The 23,930-nt window shown below is 49.1% G+C and overlaps 1 protein-coding gene across 5 annotated transcripts in view; it reads left to right on the forward strand.

The window, feature by feature from the left end:
- Nucleotides 1-23,930, forward strand: part of ZNF423 (zinc finger protein 423) — a 332,672-nt gene that overhangs the window by 205,321 nt on the left and 103,421 nt on the right. The window lies entirely within an intron of this gene.

Consider the following 23,930-nt stretch of genomic DNA (forward strand, 5'->3'; position numbering starts at 1 on the left):
GGGGCAATTATGCCTCAATTTCGTATGTCATGACATTGAATAGACTTAACTGCTCACATTTCCCCGCTCAATGTGGTGAATTCCTCAGGCACATTGTCAAAACAGAGTGCTTACAAAGTTATTTCAGTGCTTTTCCTATTCCTCTTCAAGTAGTTTTGGACTTTGGAAAAATCAGCCTTTCCAGAGGGGGACTTGCAAAGCGCCATAGTGTTCTCTCTTGGCCTGAGGTACGGAGGGAAGGCGTGTGCCTTGCGTGGATGGGTGTGGTCTCCCTGGCGGCTGGGGATGCCCTCGGTGTAAGAGGGAGTGCGGCTGGATTTCCGGTGAGCGTGGGGGCTTGGCCCTGGGGGGCGGAGGACTTGGCGGTGAGCGCTTTGGGAGCTTCTGGAATCCTGGTGCCTCGGGTCTCCAGTAGAAGGTTGATCTCCATCTCCAAGACCCCTGCAGTCTGAGCAGTGAGGCTTCAGGTGTGGGTTGAGCATCCTGACCCTTCACTTCCTCTAACATCTTTCCGTTATAGACTTAAAAACAGCCATGCCGACAGAGAACTGTTTTACAAAACCCTTAATTGCATACATTCGAAGAGATCCATTAACCGTGCAACTCGGTGCACTCTCATGAACCGGGCACACCTGTGTAAGCAATAGCCCAGCGAGGAAACAGAGCATTTTCGCATCCCTCCTGACCCTTCTGGGCCCTCCCCGACCCGCAACGAAATTTTGTCACCATCCTGATGTCAAATGGCGTAGGGTTTTTTGGGCCCATTTTGCATTGGATGTAAATGAAATTGTATGGTCTCTGCTCGTTGGCATCTGGCAGCTTTGGGTCATTCATGTTCGTGCCTGTAGTTTGCATGTCACCCCTTCTCATGGGTGTGTACTATTCTGTCGTGTGAACACTTCATTTATCTTGTCTGTCTGACTCTTGCTGGGCTTCTTGGTCATTTCCGTGTTGGAGTTGTTTCAGATCGTACGCTGCTGTGGACCTTCTCGTATGTGGATTTTGGTGAGCAGGTGCATGTGGTTTGAATGGGAAGATCGGTAGGGCTGGAATTGGCAGGTCATGGGATACCAGTAGGTCACCTTCAGTAGATACAGACGGACAGATTTCCAAGGCAGTTTTGTGAAACTACCGTCCCACCGGCAATGCAGGACAATTACTCCACGTCTGGGCCACCATCCATGTTTTCCGCAAAAGGAGCGATTGCTAAGGTCCTTCTTCAGTGAAATCATGCTCAGGGTGAGGATGGTGCCCTGGTCCCCCCCAGCGGCAGCCTTGGCACACTCGGTGGGTTTGGGTGTCCGGTGTCCCGGTGACGCCAAGTGGTTCCCCTGAAGGTGTGGACCCCGACCATGTGCGGGGTGGGGCTCACCCGTTGGTGAGGGGACCTAGGGTGCTGAGGAGGGGCAGGTAAGGCCCCGGGAGTTCAGCCTGACAGGGAGATTGGTGGCTTTTTAATTTCTTCTGTTTGAAAGCCCCCTGCTGCAGTAGAAGGAGGAAACTATCCTGTCAGTCACCGGCTGCTGAGAGCGCTTTCATGGGAGTGTCAAGGAGGTAAAGATGAAGATATCTAAAAATGTTTGCTTTTGTAGCAGGTGTTAATGTGTGTGCCTGTTTGTAAGCACGAAGGGCGAGAGCCTGGCTAATTGGACCACGGTGATTTCAAAGGTGCTTCCCCCACACACCCCCCTTCCACCTTTCCTTCTGCGCAGAACCCGGAAGCCACGTGTCCTCAGGTGGAAGGCGAGGGGATTGCTCCTAACTAGAGAGATGGGCTGGGCAATGGGAAAGGGGGGCTGGAGGGGCATCTGGAACTTGGTGCGAGCAGGGTGCCAGGCTCCCAAGGGAGGCAGTCCCGTCTGGGGGCTGGGCAGGGCCCCTCACCCCAGCCTGCTCCGCAGTGCCGTGAGCTGGTCTGGTTCCCAGGACACACGGGGAGCAGGCAGCAAGTTGCTGCTGGTCTCAGAGCCTGAGATTCTGAGTGAGACGTTCACGCATTGCAGAAAGTGTCACCATGCCGTGTCCCCATGCAGCATGGGCTGGGGGCCCCATGTGAGCCATGCCTCTGGTCGCAGGGTGCAGGCTCTTGCTCTAACCTGCCCTTCCCACCTGCCGGCCCTGCCCTGGCCTCATCAACTCCATTTATCAAAGAACGCTGACTGAGCACCTCTTGCATGCAGAGTGCTGGGGTGGTCTCAGGTGATCCAGGGAGAAGGGGACCCGGTCCCCGCCCTCAGGGACCTTATGGCACCCTGTAGGAGACACCATGGCACGCACATCATGCCAGGAAGGGAGGTGTCACTGGGTGAGGACGCTGAGCCCCACCACATGCCAGGTACCCTAGGTGGGTGCTCTCCTCCATCTCATCGAGGAGCTTCAGTGATGTATCCAAGTTCTTCCAGAGATGAAGCAGCAGAACCAGGGTCTGAATTAGGCTGGGCTCTCTCCACTGTGTGTGGCTCCCTGCCAGGGTCTGTGGTGGGAAGGACCCAGTGCTGCCCGCAGGGGGAGCTGACAGCATCCGCATCCAGGTACGCAGAGTGCCGGGAGGTTGATACTCCTGGAACGAGGACTGCTAGATCCAAAGAGGTCCGTCAGAAAGGTCTGGGTGTTGAAGGCAGAAGAGGAGTTTTCTCTGTGGCAGGGCCCATCGCTGGCAGAGGGTGTAGCTTTGACAAGTAAGGCCGGTCACCGGAGAACAACAGCCTCGGAGGGCTCAGCAGAAGCAGGTCCTTGCAGGATGCACTGTTAGATGGAGGAGGCGGGGGGCAGTGTCTGTGGGAGGACTGTGGGGTGAGCCAGGCTCAGAGGCAGGAGCAGAGGAGGGAGTTTGGCGGGCTAGAGGAGCCCGACCTCGCTGGGATGGAGGCCTCTCATGTGGGAGCATCGTGGGCTTTATTTAGGGTGAGGAGGTAGATTGGGGCCAGGCCACAGAGGGCCTTGAATGCCAAGTTAAGGGGTTTGGGTTTGGACTCGACCCTGCAGGCTAGGGTCCAAATCTGGGGGTCCCTTGGCTGATGTTGTTTTGGCTGCTCTTGAAAAACCAGAAGAGGGGGCCGCCAGGGCCCTGAGTTCTCATATGGTGCAGCTGGTAGGAGTGTGGCGGCAGCTGGGATCACGTGTTCCCCGGCACCACAGTCCCCACCCATCCCTATTGTATTTTAGGGGCTGCTTTGCTCATTTGTGTCCCCAGCCTGGTCCCCGTGGGCACCTGAATGTGCAAACCTGGGCTTAGGCGCTAGGGAGCCATTGAAGGTTTGGGAGCAGAGTATGGCCTGGATGTAGCTGAGTACTTGAGGGAGATGAATCCAGCCACAGTGTTGAGGGGGAAGCAGATAGAAAGGAACAGAGATCTGCCTGGCCTGGCCCAGAGGTGGGGGGATGAGGCCAGGAGAGAAGAGAGAGGTTGGTGATAGAACCGATGTTTGGTTTGTGCGGTGTACCTACTTGGCCCTGGTGGCTTGGGGAAGGTGGCAGGGGGCAACGGTGGGGGATAAGAATGGAAGAGTAGTGGGCCCGAGAGCCCCAGCTGGGGCTGGCTCCGAAGTCCCAGTAAATCTGTTGGGGCCCAGTGTCCCTGTGGACAGCTTCCCCTGCTAAATGGCCCGAGGCCAGAGTGGATGCCTGCAGCTGGTTGGGGGCAAAAGCCCCCCTTAGCAGCACCAAGGGGACTTGGCGGGTAGAAGTGGTACTGATCAGCTTGATGGCCTTCTCATAAATGTGGGGTGCCGGGGGGGGGTCCAAGGCTGGCCTCCCCAGGGACCCGGACTGCTGGAGCCCTCCCCTGGGGGTTGCTAAACTGGCTTTTTTATAGCAGGGGGGGCCTCTTCGTGGCTTTGCAGCCTCCAGACCCTGGGAGTTATGATGACTCAGGGACGCATCTCCTTGGGAACATTTTCCCAGCACCCTCTCCTGGCTGCTGCTGGCCAGGGAGTGATTTGGAGCCGATAGAAAGGCAAGAGTTTTTTGAGACCTTTTCAGCAGCGGGGTTGCCTTTGAAATCCCCCCTCCCCACAGGGAATGAGGCCCCCTTCTCTGGGCTTCCCCCAGCTTTTGAAATGGTTTTAAACACCCCCTTCCCCAGCAGGCACATCAAAAACTTGGAGCGGTCCACAGCCCTGTTCAGTGGCCTCCCGCAGGGATGACGTGGCCCCACCCAGCTGCCCTTATCCACCATCCACTGCCTCCACATCTGGAAGGAGGGCCCCCTCCTCGCCCCCGAAATGTCTCTGCACGAGGCCTGCCTTGGGCTTCCTGTGGCCTGGCCCAGAGGCAGGGCCCCCTTCCAGTGGCTGGAGCAGGGGGGCGTGTCTTCCTCTGCGTGTTGAACATGTAGACACCTGAGGCCTCAGACCCCAAAGAAGCCGATTTGCCAGAGCTGGGCCTGCCCATTGCTCAACTGCCCGTGGACGTTTCTCCTCTCGGTTCCTGCCGGGCGTGGCTGGATAAGGGGTCTGAGAACTTGTCCTTGAAATAACGGACTTGCTCTGACCCAGGTCGGCCCTAAGGGAGTGACTCAGCCTCTGGGCCCTGGTGTCTTTACCCAGGGCTTCACAGGCCCCTGGGGAGAGCCCCGAGGAGGGTCAGGGCTGGGAAGGGACAGTCCTCAGGGAACCTTGACAGGAACGTTCACCCTCTATGTCCTTGGAAAGTGCCTGCGGACTCTGGCAGGCAGCCAGCCAGGCCAGAGTCAGACTCGGCCCAGGGGGGCATCAGGCATTCTGGGGATGTTGTTTTCCTGGTCACATCAGCCCCATTCCCTGGGTGCCTCTGAGGGCTAAGCTTTGCTGTCAGGGGTGAAGAAATTGAGGGCACCTGGAAGATCAGCCTCTCCCACCTCCTGCTCGGGCCTTTAAAATCCTGCCCCCCTGTCACACGCTGGGCTGGTGGTCCTTGTCTGTTGTCGCCTCCATAGCCCTTCCCTCGCTCGCTGTGGCAGGATGGGCCATGGTCCACATGGTCCACAGGGTGTGTGTGTGTGTGGGGGGGGGGGCTTCTGTCTTCTAAATCTTTAAGAAGCACAGCCCTAGAGGCACATTGAAAGCCACCTTGCAGACCGGGTCCCCACTCTTTCTGCGGCAGCTTGCATGCCCAGGACCCATGCTGAAGACCTGGCCTGCAGCATTTGGGAGGGAACGGGAGGTCTGGTGTGGAAATCAGTGTCTCGGCCTCCCACCAGGGAAATACAAAACCCCTCAGATATAACTGAAGAGGAAAACACATGAAAAGGACGAGAAGAAGGGGTTCCTGTGTACTCTCTACTGCAAACACATGTTGCTGAACGGGGCTGTGTTAGGTGCTTCCATGGTGCTTTTGATTCAGGGAATGCTGGACCTAAAACATCTGTCTACCCGTAGGATGTGATGAAACCGTCTCCCTGTCCCCCCAGAGATTACATTTCAAGTTCTGGAACTGCTCTGTCAGAATGACAAGCCTGTATAGACCGCGTACCATCCGATTCTTTTTACGTTTTTTAATTTTAATTTTTCCAAAATCCTCTTAGCAGCCCCCAAGGATGAGAGGAGTCAGTTTCCCTGACTTTGAACCTCATTGATTGGTTTGAGGAAGCTGTTGATCAAGCACTTTGGTTTATGAAGGACTCATCAATTCTGGATTTTAAAATAGTGGAAATGTTCTTGTTTTCATAGATTTCTTCTTTTTATTTTTTTAAGAGGGGGAAAGGCCTCTGTAGGTGGGGTTTCCTCTAATAATAACCTCAGTTCAGTAAAAATGATTGAGATCTTTGGAGGAGCTCAGTGAGGAACCTCTCGTCTCATTCAATTGGGGTGATAATAACCCCAAAGGAAAAGTTCTATGTAATGTCACAAGTGTGAGATACGGAAGCCCAAAGGATAGGCGTGTTGCCAAATCTGGGCGTCCAGGAAAACTTCCTGGAGGAGGTGACACCTAAGAAGATGGGCAGTAAGGTGGAAGGGGCGTTCCAGGCAGAGAAAACAGCAGAAGCCAATTCATAGAGAAGAGGCCCATGTAGTATGTGGGGGAAATTACAGACAAAGCAGTGTTGCTTCAGGAAAAATCATGAGACAGGAGGTGGGCAGATCACAGAGACAGTGCAGGGGGTCAGTGAGAGAAGATGAGGGTGTTGGTTAGGAGGGTGTGGGTTTGAGAAACATTTAAGAGGCAAAACCAGCAGAATTGGGCAAAATTGAATGGATGTGGGAAGGGGAGAAGTCAGGAATGACTTCAAGGTCTCAGGGGACCAAGTTTTGGGTGACAGGTAGAAGATGATACTGTGCCTGAAGAAGAGCTGGTTGTTGCAGGGCTGGCAAGGATGGTCCTAATAATGACCTTGCAGGTGAGGCTGACTGAGTACCGGGCCCAGGTAGCCGTACCTGCACACCTGCCGTTCACACTCACTCCTACAACTGATGAGGGGGTCACTGTTATTTTTCCTCTTTTGGACGTAGGGAGCTCAGGGGACTCGGCTGTTGTCAGTAAGTTGCAGAGGGGGGATTGGAATTCAGGAACTCATGAAAACTGAGTTCAGTTTTCATGTAACTGAAAAGTCCCAGGATTCCTTGGGGAAGAGGCTTCTGGAATCCTCTGAACTCCGGCACTTGAACGCTCATCACACTCCAGGGGCTTGAGTTTATGTGTGATCTGACCTTGCACAATATGCTCATGGGCGATCCGTGGGCTGGTGTCTGGCTGGCGGTCACCCACATGGGCCAAGGGCTCAGGAGAGAGGCCTGGGCTGGAGAAGGGGTCTGGAAGCATCCACAGATATGCTGAAGGCAGCTGGGAGGAGCATGGTGTCATCGGCAACGAGAGAGCCGAGTACTTCCGGGCAGCACTGCAAAAGGCCACAGAGAGGCCCACAGGAGGGAGGCTGAAGAGGGTCTGCTGGACTCTCCTGGGCAAGAGCAGGGTCAATGGAATCAGATGGAGGAGGGAGCTGGGGGCTCCGTGGGGGAGACAAGCAGTGTCATGTCGCCTTGCCAGGTTCCAGGCTGGAAAGGGAGGGGGAGAGGCAGGAGCTGCTGGGGTCCAAGGGTCCCAGGAAGTTTTTGCATTTTTAAGAGGGAGACACCAGAGTGTGCTTCTAGGCTACGGGGAGGGCATCACTGGGGAGAGGAGGACGAAGGTCGGAGAGGAGCTATAGGGGTGGCGCCAGTCCTGGAGGGGCAGGGACCGGGGCCCCGGCACCCTCTTGTGTGGGCCTGCCCACAAGCCTGGCCTTCTCTTCTTTTCGTTGCCACGGACGTGGCGGCTTGTCCTGCTGGATGGACTTTCCCGAGTGCCCTTTATGGTCATTTGGCTGCTTGGGAGCCGCTGATGCATGGGCAGCGTCCCTTGCATCTGCTTCTGGCTGAGGCTTACTGGAGTGAGGGCAGAAAACAAGGGTCCTGTGGTCTGTGGTGGCCCCAGGGCTCGGCCCCCTCTGCCCTGGGCTTCCAGTAGGATGCCAGAGCCATACCCTGGACCCCCTTCCTCAAGTGTCTCTCGGGCCCAGTGGGGAGGGAGGGGGAGACCTCCTCTCCCAAGAGGGTCGGGATGGCCCTCACTGGCCGATCAGTTCATAGGTCCCTACCCGCTCTGGCTTCCAGCTCGTCGGCCTGGGGAGGGGGTTGGGGAGAAGGGAGGTGGTTTCCCAAAGACACACAGGTGCGCTGCAAGACTGAGTTGGAGTAAGAATCCAGAATCACTGATGGGAGCATTTTCTAAACAAAGACTCCTTTAGGAAGTGACTGATTTTAATTTATCCAGTAGAGCTTTTTTAAAAAAAAATTTTTTTTATTTAAATTCAATGTAGTTAACATATAGTGTGTTATTAGTTTCAGGGATAGACTTTAGTGATTCATCAGTTGCATATAATACCCAGTGCTCCTTACATGGAGTGCCCTCCTTAATGCCCATCACCCAATTACCCCATCCCCCTAGCCTCCAGTAGAGCTTTATTAAGCACCAACTGTTTGCTCCATCTGCTGTAGGTATGAATATTAATGTGAAATAGAATATGCAGGCGGGCGCGTGCGTGCGCACGCACACACACACACACACACACACACACACACACACACACTCAGAATGTAGAACTCTACAGTCAGTCACAGCGGTTAAGAGCACTCCCAGCTCAGGGTTGTGTCACTTCACGGCCAACAAAACTATCTGCCTCTGTATGCGTCAGCGCCTCATCTATAAAATTAACCCCACCCTAATGGTATACAGCAGTTTAAGCAGGACTCGTTCAGTGGCAAGTCAGGCCCAGCTCATACTGACTAACGCATATAAAAGAGAATTACTGGTTCATGTAACTGAAAAGTCCCAGGATTCCTTGGGTAAGAGGCTTCAGGCATGGCTGGATCCAGAGAGGGATGACTCCAAAAAGTCATCTCTCTCTCCTCTCAACTCTGCCTCCTCTTTGTTGCCTTCATTCCCTGGTGCATGATGACAGTCTCATGGTCCAGCAATCCCAGCAGAGAGGGGCATATGCTTCCTCATCAGTGGAAAAGGCCTCAGGACCAAGACTCGCTGTCTCAGGAGGGTCCTGAAGCTACCCATGAATTAATTACTGCAGCCAGGGAGATGCAATAGTTGATTGTTCAGGCTAGCACCAGGGTGGGTCAATGTTAGCCCCCTGCCCCCTGAAAATGGGAGTTAGGGAGGGTATACTTGAAAAGAAAGGAGGTATCTATTTCCACAAGGGGGCAGCACAGAAAGGGTCCTACCCCTACTTTTGGCAGGAGCGGGGGGGCGGGGTGGCTGCTTGGAGCATTAAATGGGCTAAAAATATATGAAAAGTGCCCAGCACACTGCCTGGCACATGTAAGTTTTCTGTCAGTGGTAGCTGTTAACATTAATATTATTCATATCATTATTATTACTCCCCGTGGCAGGGACTAATTAAAGATAACGCTTAAGATAATGAGGATGATAATAGAGCCCTTGTTAGAGAGGATAAACAGCACTTCTGTGGCTGTGCTAAGCCTGCATCCCAGGTGCAGCCCAGAGGGTTGCTGCTGAGGGCTTCCTGGAAGAGGAAGACTTGTCCTCTGCCTTTGTCAAGCTCTAAGGGGCTGTGCCTGCAGGACAAATCCAGAGAGTGGCTCCAGTCAGGATGATTTATTCATTCACTGCTTCATTCATTCTGAACTGTTTTTTTCTTTCTTGAGCTCCAAGTACATGCCAGGCACTAAGCATAGATGTCATGGCAAGCAAAACAAAATCCTGGAGCTAGTGGGGAGCAGATAAGAAATCCTGATGCCTTCTTGGATATGCCGTCAGACTCCCTCCAGCCTGGAACGGCACCTGAAAACTCAAGTGGTCACTCTTTTGGTCTTTTTCTGGATTTTGCACGGACCACCCACAGAGGGTCACTTTCAAGGGTTATAGTTCGCAAAATGCCAGTGTGGTATCACAACCAAGATACTGACATGGATGCATTCAGGCTACGGAACATTCCCATCACCACCAGCATCCTTCATGCTCTCCTAGCCACTTCCATTCTGCCCCAGCTCCTTCCTTAACCCTTGAGATTGTTAATCTGTTACCCATTTCTATAACTGTGTCATTTCAAGAATGTTATATAAATGGAATTATGCATAAGCTTTCATTATCTTTGGGATCAATGCCCAGGTGAGCAGTTGCTGGGTCTATAATGCTTGCACGTTTGACTTTTAAAGAAACTGCCACACCGTTTCCTATAGCAGCTATGCCGTTTTACATTCCTATCAGCAACATATGAAACGTCAGGTTTCTCTACATCCTTGCCAGCATTTGATTTGTCACTATTTTACATTTTAGCAATCTGATGGGTGGGTAGTGATAGCTTATTGTGGTTTTAATTTACATTTCCCTAATGGCTAATGATGTTGAATATCTTTTCATGGGCTTATTTGCCATCTGTTTGTCCTCTTTGATGAAATGCTTTTTCATATTTTTTGCCTATTTTTGAATTGGATTGTTTGCTTTTTTACTGTTGAGTTTTGAGAGTTCTTTATATATTCTAGATACTAGTCCTTTGTTGGTTACGTGGTTTGCATATATTTCCTCTCAGTCAGTGGCTTGTCTTTTCATCTTCCTAACAGACTCCTTAAAACAGTATTTTGCAGAGTAAGAGATTAAAATTTGATGAAGTCTAATTTATCAATTTTTCCTTTTATGGCTCATGCCTTTGGTGCCCAGTTTAAGAACTTTTTGTCTAACCCTAGATCCCAAAGATTTTTTTTGCCTATTTTTTTACAAAAAAATTTTATAATTTCATATTTCACATTTAAGTTCATGACCCATTTTGAGTTAGTGTTTACATAAGCTGTGAGACTTGGATTGAGCTGCTGCTGCTTCTTCTCCTACAAATGTCCAATTGCTCTTGCATCATTTGTTGAAAACACTATAATTCCTCCACTGAGTTGTTTTTGCCAAATACCAGCTAGGCATATTTGTGTGGATCTATTTCTGGGTTCCATTGATCTATGTGTCTATCCCTCTGTCATTATGACACAGTCTACATTACTATAGCTGTATAAGTTTTGAAATCAGGTAGACTGAGTCCTATTTTATTGTTCTTTTTCAAAATCATTTTAGGTATCCTAGGTCCTTTGTCTTTCCAAATAAATTTTAGAATAATATTGCCTATATTTGCAAAAATTCTTCCTATAATTTTTTAAAAGATTTATTTATTTATTTATTTTAGAGAAAGAGAGAGAGAGAGAGAGTGAGAGAGAGAATGAACAGCAGAGGGAGAGGAAGGGAGAAACTCAAGCAGACTCCACACTGAGTGTGGAGCCTGATGCAGGGCTTGATCTCATGACCCTGAGATCATGACCTGAGCCGAAACCAAGAGTCAGATGCCTAACCAACTGCATCATCCAGCTGCCCCTCTTCTTATTTTAATAAGAATTGTGTAAACCTGCATATTGATTTGAGGAGAATTGACATCTACTATGTCAAGGCTTCTAATCCACGGACATGGTATATCTTTTGATGTACTTAGATCTTCTTTGATTTCTTTTTTTTTCAAAGATTGAGAGAGAGAGAGAGAGAGAGTGGGGGGAGGGGCAGAGAGAGAGGGAGAGGAGAGAGAATCTCAAGCAGACTCCCTGCTGAGCATGGAGCCTGCAGTGGGGCTTGATCCCACCACCCTGAGATTATGACCTGAGCCAAAATGAAGAGTTGGACGCCCAACTGACTGAGCCACCCAGATGCCCCTTCTTTGATTTCTTTTATTATTTTTTTTTTGTGGTTTACAGCACACTGGTCCTGTACATGTTTTGATAGATTTACATCTAAATATTTCAATTTTTTAACAATTATAAATGATATTGCCTTTTTAATTTTGATGTTCACATGTTCATTGCTAGTATATAGAAATACAGTTGGTTTCTGAATGTTGGTTTTGTACCCCTTGACTTTGCTCAACTCAGTTGTAGGAGTTTTTATTTTTGTTTTTGTAGATTCCACTGCATTTTCTATATAGACAATCATGTCATCTGCAAATAAGGACAGTTTTATTTATTTCTTTTCTTTCTATGTGCCTTTTATTTCCTTTTCTTGCTTTTTGCTCCGGTTAGAACTTCCAGGACTGTGCTGAATAAGAGTGGTGACAGTAAACATTCTTGCCTTGTTTCTGAACTTAGGGAGGAAACATTCAGTCTTTTACCATTATGTGTAACAGTAGGTACAAGTTTTTTGTAGATAACTCTATCAAGTTGAGGAACTACCCCTCTATTTCTATTTTTTTTAAAGAGTTTTTATCATGAATGGGTGTTGGATTTTGTCAAATGGCTTTATGTTTTTTTTTTTAAACTGCATTTGTTTATATGACCATGTGATTTTTCTTCTTTATTCTGCTAATATAGTGGATTATATTGGTTGAATTTTGAATATTGAAATAGTCTTGCATCCTTGATATATACACCCAAAATGGCCATAGTATATAATTCTTTTTATATATTCCTGAATTCTCTTTGCTAATATTTTGTTAAACATATATATATATATTTTTTTTTTGACTGTATTTATAAGGGACATTGGCCTGCAGTTTTCTTTTGTTTTGTCCTATCTGTCTGATTTTGATATTGGACAATATTAACTTGATAAAATAAATTGAGAACTGGTTATTCTGTATTAGGAAGATTTGTTCATTTATTTGAGAGAGCGAAAGAGAGAGAGAAAGAAAGTGCATGAGCAGGGGGAGGGGCAGAGAGAGGGGGGAGAGGGAGAGAATCTCAAGCAGATTCCTCACTGAGCAGGGAGCCCGATGTGGGGCTAGATCTCAGGATTCTGAGATCGTGACCTGAGCCAAAATCATGAGTCAGACACTCAGCTGAGCCAACCAGGCATCCCTGGTTCTTCTGTATTTTGAAAGAAATTATATAGAATTGATGTTTGTTCTTTAAACATTTGTTAGAATTCTCCAGTGAAATAACCTGAGCCTGGAGATTTCCTTTTAGGGAGCTTTTAATTATGAATTTAATTTCCTTTTTAGTTTTAGGACTGTTCAAATTGTGTATTTTATGTTGGTTGAGTTGTGGTAGGTTGTGTTTTGTGAGGAATTGGGTTTTTTCATCTAATGTGTCAAATTTATGTGTGCACAGTTTTCATGATAATATTCTCTTTTTATTCTTTTGATGTCTGTAGGATCTGTAGGGATATCCTCAGGTTCATTTCTGAGATTGGTAACTTGTGCTTTCCCACTTTTTTTCTCTGTCAGTCTTATTAGAGATTTGTCAATTTTATTGATCTTTTCAAAGAACCAACTTTTTAAAATGTATTTTTAATACTGGTTTTCTGTTTTCAGTTTCATGATTTCTGCTTTTATTTTTATTATTTCCTCCCCTCTGCTTACTTTGGGTTGATCTTGGTCTTGTTTTTCTAGGTCTTTGAGGTGGAAGCTTAATTATTGATTTGAAAATTTTTCTCTTTCTAGTGTATGTATTTAGTGCTATAAATTTCTCTCTAAGCATTGATTTATCTGTATTCCACAAATTTTGATATGTTATGGTTTTATTTTCATTAGTTTATTGTATTTTATAAAATATTTTATTTGTACTTCATTTTTGACTCATTGTTTAGAAGTGTGTTGCCTAGTTTTCAAACGTTTGGAGGTTTTCCTGTTTTGTTTTTTTGTTTGTTTGTTATTAACTTTTAGTTTGAATCCATTGTGATTGGAGAAAACACCATGTGTGACTTCAAATATCAATTCTTTTACATTTGTTGAGATTCGTTTTATGACCCGTGATATGGTCCATATTGGTAGGTGTTCTTTAGGCACTTGAAAAGAATGAATACTCTGCTGTTTTGGGGTGATGTGTTCAGTCACTGTCAATTAGACTTTGTTGGTTGATGATGTTGTTGAGTTCTTCTATGTCCCTGCTGATTTTCTATCTAGTTGATTGATCATTGAGTGGAAGATGTTGAAATGTTCTATTATACTTGTGGATGTGTCTATTTCTTTCAGTTCTATTAGCTTTTGCTTCACGTATTTTGTAGCTCTATTGTTTGGTGCGTACACATTTAAAATTGCTATGTCTTCTTGGTTAATCAACTCCTTTATCATTATATGTCCTTGTCTATCTCATAATTGTTTCCTCTGAAGCCTGCTTTACCTAATATTGTTTGCAAGATACAATGTTTGCACGATATATCGTATGCCATTGTTTTACCTTTAACCTTCCTGTATGGTTGTTTTTTTTTTAAATTTTATTTTATTATGTTATGTTAGTCACCATACAGTACATCATTAGTTTTTGATGTAGTGATCCACGACTCATTGTTTTCGTTTAACACCCAGTGCTCCATGTAGTATGTGCCCTCCTTAATACCATCACTGGGCTTACGCCACCCCCACCCCCCTCCCCTCTAAAACCCTCAGATTGTTTCTCAGAGTCCATAGTCTCTCATGGTTCATCTCTCCCTCCGATTTCCCCTCCTTCATTTTTCCCTTCCTTCTCCTAATTTCCTCCATGCTATTCCTTATGTTCCACAAATAAATGAAACCATATGATAATTGACTTTCTCTGCTTGACTTATTTCACTTAGCATAATCTCCTCCAGTCCCATCCATGTTGATGCAAAAGTTGGGTATTCATCCTTTCTGATGGCGGAGTAATATTCCATTGTATATCTGGACCACATCTTCTTTATCCATTCATCTGTTGAAGGGCATCTCGGCTCTTTCCACAGTTTGGCTATTGTGGACATTGCTGCTATGAACATTGGGGTGCATAAGGCCTGTCTTTTCACTACATCTGTGTCTTTGGGGTAAATAAGTGAATTTCTTGGATATAGAATGTAGGTGGGTCATTCTCCCTTGCCCCTACAACCCCATTCTGCTAATCTCTGTCTTTTAATTTGTATATTTAGACCATTTATATTTAATGTAATTCATGATATGTTAGGGCTTAAGCCTGCCATTTTATATATTGTTTTCTGTTCGTTCTGTGTGTGTGTTTTTTTTTTTTTTTTTTTAGTTTCTGTTCTCTTTTCCTGCTTTTCTGTGGGTTACTTGAACATTTTTAAGAATTTAATTTTGGTTTATCTGTGTTGTTTCTTTTTGTACAGCTTTTTAAATGATTATTTAGGTATTATGTTAAATAAACATATCAAAGTCTTCTGGTGTCATCATTTTACCAGTTTGAGTGATACATAGAACACTTACCTTCCTTTATCCTCCCCCATTTATATTCTAATTGTTTTAGATATGTCTTTGATATATATTTAGAACCATATCAAATGGTGTTAAATTTTTGCTTCAACCATCAAACATAATTTAGAAAACTCAAAGGGGGTAGAAAACTATTGTATTTACCATATTGTTCTTACAGTGTTTTTTCTTCCTAATCTTCCAAGATTCCTTCTTTAATCATTTCCTTCTGTTTAGAGAAGTTCCTTCAGCCATTTTTTTAGGGTAGGTCTTCTGGTGATAAGGTCTCTTTAGTTTTTTTCATCTGAGGATGTCACTTTCCCCTTAATTCCTGAGGTATATTTTCATTGGATTTGGGGTCTAGGTTGCCACTTCTTTCCTTTCATACTTGTGCCACTTTCTTCTGGCCTCCATGGTTTCTGATGAGAAAGCCACTGTTATTTGAATTTTTTTTCCCACTATGGTAAGGTATAATTTTTCTCTCACTGCTCTCAAAAATGCTTTCTTTTCTTTTGTTTTCTTTTCTCTTCTTTCTTTCTTTTTTTTTTTCTTTTTTTTTTTTTTGAGTACTTTTCTAGTCTGTCGTCTTTCTCTTCTCCTTTCAGGACTCTGATCACATGAATGTTAAAGTGTCACCAACCCCTGAGGCTCTGTTCTTTTATAAATTATCTTATTATTTTAAGTTTTTAAAATCTATTTCTTTTCTTTTTTCAGATTGGGTAATTTTTATTGTTTTATCTTCCAGTGCACTGATTCCTCCATCTCTCCTTTCTGCTGTTGAGCCGATCATTGCTTATTTAAGAAATTTTATTTAGGGGTGCCCGTGTGGCTCAGTTGGTTAAGTGACTACCTTCAGCTCAGGTCATGATCCCAGGGTTCTGGGATTGAGCCCCAAGTCGGGGGGGGGGTCCCTGCTCAGCAGGGCGCCTGCTTCTCCCTCTTCCTCTGCCCCTTTCCCTGCTTGTGCTCTCTCTCTTGCTCAAATAAATAAATAAAATCTTTCAAAGTTTTTTATTTTTTTATTTCTAAAATTTACATTTAGTGCTTTTTTATATCTTCTATTTCTTTGCTGAGATTTTCTTTTTATCCATTTGTTTCACATGTGGCCATAATGGTTGAAGTATTTTATGATGGCTCCTTGAGATTCTTTGACAGATAGTTCTAACATCTCTGTCATTGCAGGCTTGACATGTATGGATTGTCCTTTCCAATTCAATGTGAGATCTTTCTGGTTCTTGGTGGGATGAATGATTTTGGATTGCAGTGGGGAGTTCCAGGTTCGTCTCCCCACCAAGTCTCCAATGATACCTCTCCCACTGGTGAGAGGAGTGTACCATTCCTGTTCCCCACATGGCCTCCACTGACACCGGGCAGAGGGGTAGGGACATCTTGCTACTGCTGGGTGAGAGTGGGAGGCCACCTTCCCAGATGGTCTCTCCTGATACCAAGGAGAGGACCATGTTACTGCCCAGCAAGTGTGAAGGCCCCAACTCCCTACTAGGCTTTCTCTGACACCACCTCAACATGGGGTGGGGAGTGGTGTTTGGTGCCTTGTTACAGCCTCGGGAGCATGGAAGTTGGGGTGCCCCCTCAGCCTCTGCTGGAATGGGGGGCATAGCTTTTTTGGTGGGCTTTGGCTTGAGCAGAGCTGTTATTGTCTAAAGGTCTTCTGTCTTGCCAAGCTGCCCCTTTTCTTGTCCTTTGGCTGGAGAGAGCAGGCTTTCCTTGGGGCTTTTAAAAATCTCACCTGTTGGCCTTCCCTGGTCACCAGCTTCTTCAGCTCCAATCTGAGGTATAGGAGGCAAAAGGAAAACCCAGAGTTCTCACTGGTGTGTCATTTCTTGGGTCCCAAGATCCCTCGCCATTCTGTCTTCTTCTCTCCACCTTTCAGAATCTTCTTATGTTTCTTTCATATATGATGTCCAGGGTTTTTAGTTGTACTTAGCTGGAGAAATAGGGAAAATTATGTCCAGGGGAGAAATCTGCAAGCTGAATAGGCATCTGAGGGTCTCAGGGACATGTAGAAAACATTGCTTTATTCCACAGCAACTTCTGTGCTATTTGGGTCCAAGGGCTTGTGGTGAAATTGGAGCTTAGATTTGTAGCTCAGACCTGGGCCAGGCCCTTTTTGAGGACCCTCCTCCTTCCCTCCCCTCCTCTTCTTTTGCTAGGGGTGAGAACAGTGGCGGTATGAGATCCCCGACTCACCCATTGGTGACAGTCATCCACCCAGCCCAGCCAGGTAAAGGTTGATACCAACAATGCCTTGTGCCCGCCTCTAGCATTGTTTCCTTCCCTCCGGGGATGCTTGTTGCTCTGATTCTATCCTCATAGCAGCCAATGAAGTCATCAAGCCAGGGTGGGGTCCTACCTGACATATCAGCTGGGGGCATTGATAGGGAAAAACCGAGAGCTAATCGTGTTGGTGCCTGGGTGTGGAGGAGAGACACCACGGTTCCGTGTTGGAGAGGTAGGCTGGAAGAATGATCCTAAATCAGCCTTGCTAAGGGCCAGAAGCTGTCATGGGAGTTGGGAGGCGGTAGACCAAGATTTGACTGGCCACCTGATTGTCTTGTCCCTTCAGAGGAGGACAGCTTTTGCACCAACCCCACTTTTCCCATGCGGGAAAAAAAAAGCCCCAGGCAGGGGCTCAGGAAACTGCAGTGGAATCGTAACACTTGGTTGGATACTGGAACGGGGTGCTGTCTCTGGGATGATGAGGTAAATAAGAACACGACAGATTGTTTTCGAAGCATCACACGCAAATTGTCAACACAAACATGTTTCTGGACCTAGCAGGTGAAAGTGTGAATTCATTATGGACCTCTTAAGAAGCAGAATTATTCTTCCTTTCAATGACCAAAACAGCTCTGCAACCCCTCCACCCTGGGAAGCAGATTTCAAGGGCTGCTCTTTTAAAGTTTCAGGGGCTTGTGGAAATGCAGGAAACTGCAGTACAAACCCAGCTTCCCCGCAGCCACTTCAGTTTTGAGACTCTGTCCCCACGATCTTGGTTAGGGTTGGATTCCTATCCAATGTTGACGCGTACTGTCAAAGACCTGTAGCTTTAGGGGAAAAAAATGTTTCTATTGGTAATGCGAGTCTGTAAAAGATGGTGAGGTTGAGGTCCACGTCAGGCCCGGTTTATCTTGCTGTGTCCACACACTCGGAGATCTGTGGCCTGTTTACCATTTGTGGGGCTGCAGTGAGCCATGAAAGGTACTTTTCACATGTACATGATCTGCAAAAGCACTTTGTCCAGTGAGCTTCTCATGGAAGATTTCTCATAAGGGGTACCCTCCTTAAAAACCCACACACAGACACACACACATACACCCCCAGCTGTAGACTACACGAAGAACTCAGTGTGTGCCTTCAAGATCTGCTTTACAAAAATAAAGAAATTAAAAAAAATTAGCATCTCAGTGTAAAACATTTTGGGAGGGGCGCCTGGGTGGCTCAGATGGTTAAGTGTCTGCCTTCGGCTCAGGTCATGTTCCCAGGGTGCTGGGATCAAGCCCCGCATTGGGCTCCCTGCTCCATGAGAAGCCTGCTTCTCCCTCTCTCTCTCCTGGTCCCCCTGCTTGTGTGTGCGTGGTCTCTCTCTGACAGAGTCTTAAAAAAATAAAAAATAAAAAAGATATTCTGGGGCTTCTACCTGCAGTATCAGGATCAACATCTGGTTTCCGATGTCTGGCTCTATCCCCTGCTCCTGGAGCAGTTCAACGCTTTCTCCTGGTGACCTGTTGGCAGCTTGTACCCCCTGCAGGACCCCCACCACATGGGCCCTGCTCAGTTCGAATGGTGTTGGCAGAATTTGCACAATCTCTGCTTCTCCGTTTAGAGGCTTGGGGAATCTTGTCTCTGGGATGGGGGGAGCCCTGGTCCTCGAAATAAATGAACAAATGAATAAAAAGGTAGTTAGAAGATATTCCTCACCCTTTTCTCACCTGATAGCTTCTGGACCACCTGACCCATTTGGAAGCTGAGGCTCAGAGAGGGGCAGACACTTGCCCAGCATCACACAGACGGCCAGAAGCTGGGCTGAAGGCAAACCTGGCCGGTGCACACTCAAGTTCCATCTCCTCTCATTACTCCACTCACTCATTCAACACATGAAGCCCCCCAGCTGGCCCCTGGAGTGAGTTTCCAGAGGAGAGGCCTGGAAGTCCGTGTAGTCTCGGAGCGCCCCCAGCCCCCGAGCTCTGTACCCGCAGAGCAGTTTGGGAACTTCTGGTCTATATTGCCTCTGCTGGTGCTGGGTCCAGGAGCCTGGCAGGAACCTCTGGGAGCCTGTGGTCCGGCCCCGGGGCCAGCGCTGTGTCTGGAACCCCCCAGTCTGCTGGCACGGGGAGAGAAGGGTGGGCTGCTGTGGGCACTGGGGGTCCATAAATCAACCTGTGTCAGGGCACCTAGTAGAGGGTGGATATTTAGCTGCCATGTGCCAATACCGTAACTGGACTGTTTGTTAAAATACCGAAATGTTCCTAACCGGCTGGCAAGGAGTTTCTGCCATGAATTCCCTGCCCACAGATCCTCCCCTGGTGCCTGGACCCTTCCCCTAGACGCAGTGCACAAGAAGATAACTCCTGGTCCGCCAGGGGCCACTGGGTGACACCAGAAACAAAGCCGTTTGGTGGGGCCCCGTGCACCTGTTGTTAATACATTTTGCACATCACCTCTGCTTGCTACGGAATTTTTTACCCCTTCTCTTTCTGCCCCGCAGCAAGCGCTTACGGGGTTCTAGCCATGTGCTTGCCACCATGCCAGCTCCTTTGGCTCCAGCCAGCTTCTCTCGGTCCCGTCTGATTTCTTCCTGATCACCCCCCGGACCCAGGCCCCTTCTGTGCCTGTCGCCCCGCAACGACCCCCCTGCATGTCGTGTGGTTGAGTGTTACCCGTGCTGCACAAGACAGTCCAAAAGAGGACCTTCTCTGGCTCTGTTCTGACCCCCAAGGGAAGGGAGCGCACTCGACAGTTAACCGTTCAGTCTGCATTCTGTTTAGGACTTGGGTGGGAGCTGCCTCGTTTCCCCTGACGTTTTTCTAGCGGCCGCGACCACAGCTCAGGTGTCCTGGCACAGGACTGCGGCTGTGACAACAGCCCCCGCTCGCGTCCCTCTTGGCGCGTGGTGCCCCCAGCCCCGCGTTCTGCCGGCGTTTCTCTGAGCCAGGACCGGGTTGAGGCTGAGAACTCACCTTTCCTGGGGAATCCACTCCTTGTGGTTTGGAAAGTTTGGTTATTAGCCCATGTCTGCTTTGCTTCACAGCCAGGCAGGCCTGAGCTGCAGGGAGCTGAGCACTGCCACTCGTCGGTCACCCCGAGTTTGGTTCTGCTGCCCATCCACAGCACCTGCCCCCGGCGGCCGCGCTGGCCCTAACCCTGACCAGAACTCTGTTTTGCAGGATATAGGGCAGTTTATTAATGGGCAAGTGTCAGCAGGAAGCCTCCTGGCCCTGGCTCCCAGGCTCCCAGGCTTGATGCTGAGCAGGGGGCTTCAGTTACTTAAAAATCTCTTAATTATCCCGAGGGAGGGTCTGTGGTCCTGTCCCATCCCCGCCATGTTCCAGAGGCGGGTCTGAGGGTCTGTTCTTTCCTGGTCCGTGAGGGTCTGCTCTGGGACTGGCAGGAGGTGGGGCAGGCTCAGTTCTCTTTTAGGAGGGCGAACAGAATTCCCTCCTTGTTAGGAACAGTGTCTAGGAGGAGCTTGCTGTTCTGCAAAAGCCAAGATAGGGTCAGAGCTGGAAGCTTCTGGACCACCTGTCTGGAAGTTTGGGAAATTCTGGTCTATACTGCCTCTGCTGGTGGTGGGTCCAGGAGCCTGGCAGGAACCCGGGAGCCGGGCCTCTGGGAGCCTGTGACCTGTCCCTGGGGCCGGGGCTGGGTCTGGAACCCTCCAGTCTGCTGGCATGGGGAGAGAAGAGTGGGCTGTTGTGGGCACTGGGAGTCCGTAAATCAAGCCAGGGTAAAATAATAAATTTTTGGGGGAAACTAATAATACCTTATCCCTGCTTTCCTTCTTGTGGTTTTGTTTTGCTTTATTTGTCATGGCTCTTTCATACTCGGATTGTATCCTCCCAGGAACTGGTGATGTGGACCAGCTGGGGAGCTGGGGGGCAGTGGTGGGGAGAGTCTCCTGCTGCACTCCCAGCAATTAGTGCAGTGGTCATGTGTGCCCAGCAAGCAACCGGGTGGATGCATGTGCTCACTGGTGCTGGTGGTCAGACATGGGGCAGTCTCTGCACAGGGTTCTGAGGCTTGAGGATGGAAGGATCAGCTCCACTTGCTGCCCACTGTGGCCATGTGTCCTTCAAAGGAGCCGAAGCCCTGCAGAAATCGGGATGCTCCTTGTGTGGCTGCAGAGACAGAATGAGTTTTGGGGCCCCTCCTGGGCTGTTGGCGGGCATTCGCTATCAATGGCACTATCCTCAGAGTGCCGTCTGAGCAGCCTGGCCTCCCATGCAGGTTCCCCTGGGCGGCCTGGACCGAGGGGAGGCCTGGAGGGTGGGACAAGGGGCCGGATAGCAGCTCTGCTGCCTTCTGCTCGGTAAGTTGGTGTCTGTGTAAGATTTCCCAGGGGAAGTCAGAAGACGTGGCCCTGGTCCCATCTGTCCTCACTCTATGCACCATTGCTGGAGTTAGGAGATCTGTGTGTCAGGCCTGCCCCGGTGGGAGGTTCTGGGCAGTCTCTGTGAACCTTGGGCTCGTCTTCTAGATGGGGCAGATGCTCTGTCCCAGGTTGCTGGCAGATCTGATGAGTGTCACTGGTGATTGATTGGTGTCTCGGGCCAGGGTTGAGGGTCAACGGTGAGGCACCTGGGTGCCCAGTCCGCGGGTTGCTGATGGTGGCCCTGTTTCCTGCCTTCCTGCGTGTGTTCTCTGACCTGCTTTTTGTTACTTACCCTCTGCCAAAAATCAGGAGATTTTCTTGCAGCTCCGACATCAGTATAATATGAGAAAACCCAAGGGCCTTTAGTCTCAGATGGGTTTCTTACTATCAAAAGCTTCTTCCTGCACTAGGGTGCAAGCCTTGGAGATTTCTGGCACCTCCGTACCCTTGCCCATCACTGGGACCCCTCTCACCCTCCCCCTGCTCCTGACAGGCCTCCGAAGTAGGCCCATATCTGGACAACATGGAAGATGAGGAAGGATGGAGGCTGGACATTTTCTTACTTTTTTGTATAAATTGTTCAGTGATGAATCCCCTGGATAACTGCTCATCTCTCCTCTCTACGTCCACACTGTGCTGGTGCTCTTAAACAGGGAGGGAAGACCAGGTACGTAATTTGTGCATAGTGAAAATGCAGAGTCCGTGTTAGAAAATTAAGAATTTCAAGACAGCAACTGCAGGATACAAACTGAGTGTGGGCCCTTCTAAATTCAGGCCCTCATGCCACCACATGTCACATGCCCGTGAAACCAGCACTAGTGAGTGGCAGAAACCCCGTAGGACTCAGGTCCGCAGGGTATGGCTGTGCAGGTTGTAGACTGCACAACTCTAGGGGACACCATGCACACTGTGGCCTGGAGGGCAGCCCTACCAGAGGTCACTAGAGCCAGCCCCTGGCAATGGCAGTCATCCAGAACTTTGAGACAGAGAGGAGGCCACTTGGCAGTGGGCAGTGTCCTCACGTCCCCATTCTCTCTAGCCAGGATTCGGGAACCTCCCCCTTCCATCCTCCCTTTCTCCTTGGCATTTCAGGGACACGTTTCTCTGTGAAACTGAGGTGCCCGGGCTGCTTGCGGGTGCTGCTGGGGAAGCTTCCGCTCGTCGGTGTTCATCGCCTGCCGGCGGCTCCGCTGTTAACCTTTGGGGTTTGCTCATAAAATAGAAACTCTCTTTGTAGGTCAGTTTGTCAGTAATTTTGGCAGCCGCGGGGCCACCGAGGGAATGAGGCTTGGTTCCCACTTGTCTCTCGTGCTCGGTTTGGAGACTTTTGCAGAGCCCTTCCCCGGGAGGAACGCTCACCCCTGCCGGAAACGAGAGACGGTTTTCTCTGACCTGGTTTTGAATCGGCAGGAGCAATTCCTGTATGCTGGAAATGTACGGCCGCGGGGAAGGAATTTTGTCCAAACCCAGCCCGAGGAGCCTTCTGCTTGGGGCCTTGTTTTCCTGCGCAGGTGGCGCTTGGGCGGGGCTGCTGGGGTTTGCGTCCGCTTCCACGTTAGGTGAGGTGGAAGGTTCTGCTGCAACCGGCACCCACCTGAGCCTCGCAGGCTTCACCATAGTCCGGGGACCTGCCAGCCGACCCAGCTCGTCCTGCACAACCGCCCCTGACCTCCGCCCCCATCCAGGCCTGGGCTGCTGTGGTTGTGGGCAATCTAGCATTGCGATAACCTCCCAGTGCCCAGCTCTATACTTGATGCTGGAGGGGAGGGGGAAAGATGAGCAAGTCCTCATCGGGTCCTGCCTTCAAGGGCCTGGCAGTGGGACTGGGGGTGAGGGTGGTTGTGTGGACATGTGCAGGCTGGGGGAATTGGTCGTCAGAGAGATCAGTGTTCAAGGGGTGCTGAAGCAGGTGTCCTGGAGAAGTCAGGGAGGGCTTCCTGGCAGAGGCAGCAATGAACTGGACACTAGTCCTTCTCTCTATTATTTTTGGGGCCTCTAGGGAGTAAGATTGAGAACAGAACATTTCTATTCCAGGACAGGAAGCTGGGAAAACCAACGCTGGGATCCCATTATGGCCTGGAAATTTAATCCCACCCAAACAATAATTAAGCACCAACTGTGTGTGAGACCCATTGACAGGATCAGAGTTGATTCAGAGCTAGCACAAGACGTCATGGCCAAAGCTGAGGTTTATGGAGTAACAACTTTAGATTAGCCAGAGTGGTGGGTTGGGTACCAGGGGAAAGGATGCCAAGGACGGAGAATAGGGCAGATCAGATCTAGGGGAGCTCCCAGGAGTCTCAAGGAGCAAGACTCTGGCTCCATCGTCCTCCAAGAGGGCAGGCAGGCTGGAAGAATGCTCTCCAGATGCTTCTGTGATCCCAAGGGTTCACCTTTAGGCCTCAAAGCCTGAGGGTGGACCCACAGGGCAGCTGGGCCCAGACAGAAACCTGAAACATTCCCCGGGACTCAGAGGCCTGCTTACAGCTGCCCTGGACAGGTCCCTGTGTTGCTGATGGTTGTAGACAGGGCTGCCTTTTGAGGCTGTGGGGTGAGGGTCTTAGGGGCAAGGGATGCAGCCTGGGAGACAGGAGGCCTGGATTCCGGCGTGTTCTCCCCCATGTACTTTGCGACTTGAGCAAATCATTTCCCCTTCCAGGAGTCACCGCAGCTATAACATGCCCGAATGGGAGCAAGTGGACATGTCACCATGGG

This window comes from Callorhinus ursinus, unplaced genomic scaffold (genome assembly GCF_003265705.2).
Source record: "Callorhinus ursinus isolate GAN/ISIS: 27379988/994484 unplaced genomic scaffold, GSC_fseal_2.0 scaffold56, whole genome shotgun sequence".
Classification (NCBI taxonomy): domain Eukaryota; kingdom Metazoa; phylum Chordata; class Mammalia; order Carnivora; family Otariidae; genus Callorhinus; species Callorhinus ursinus.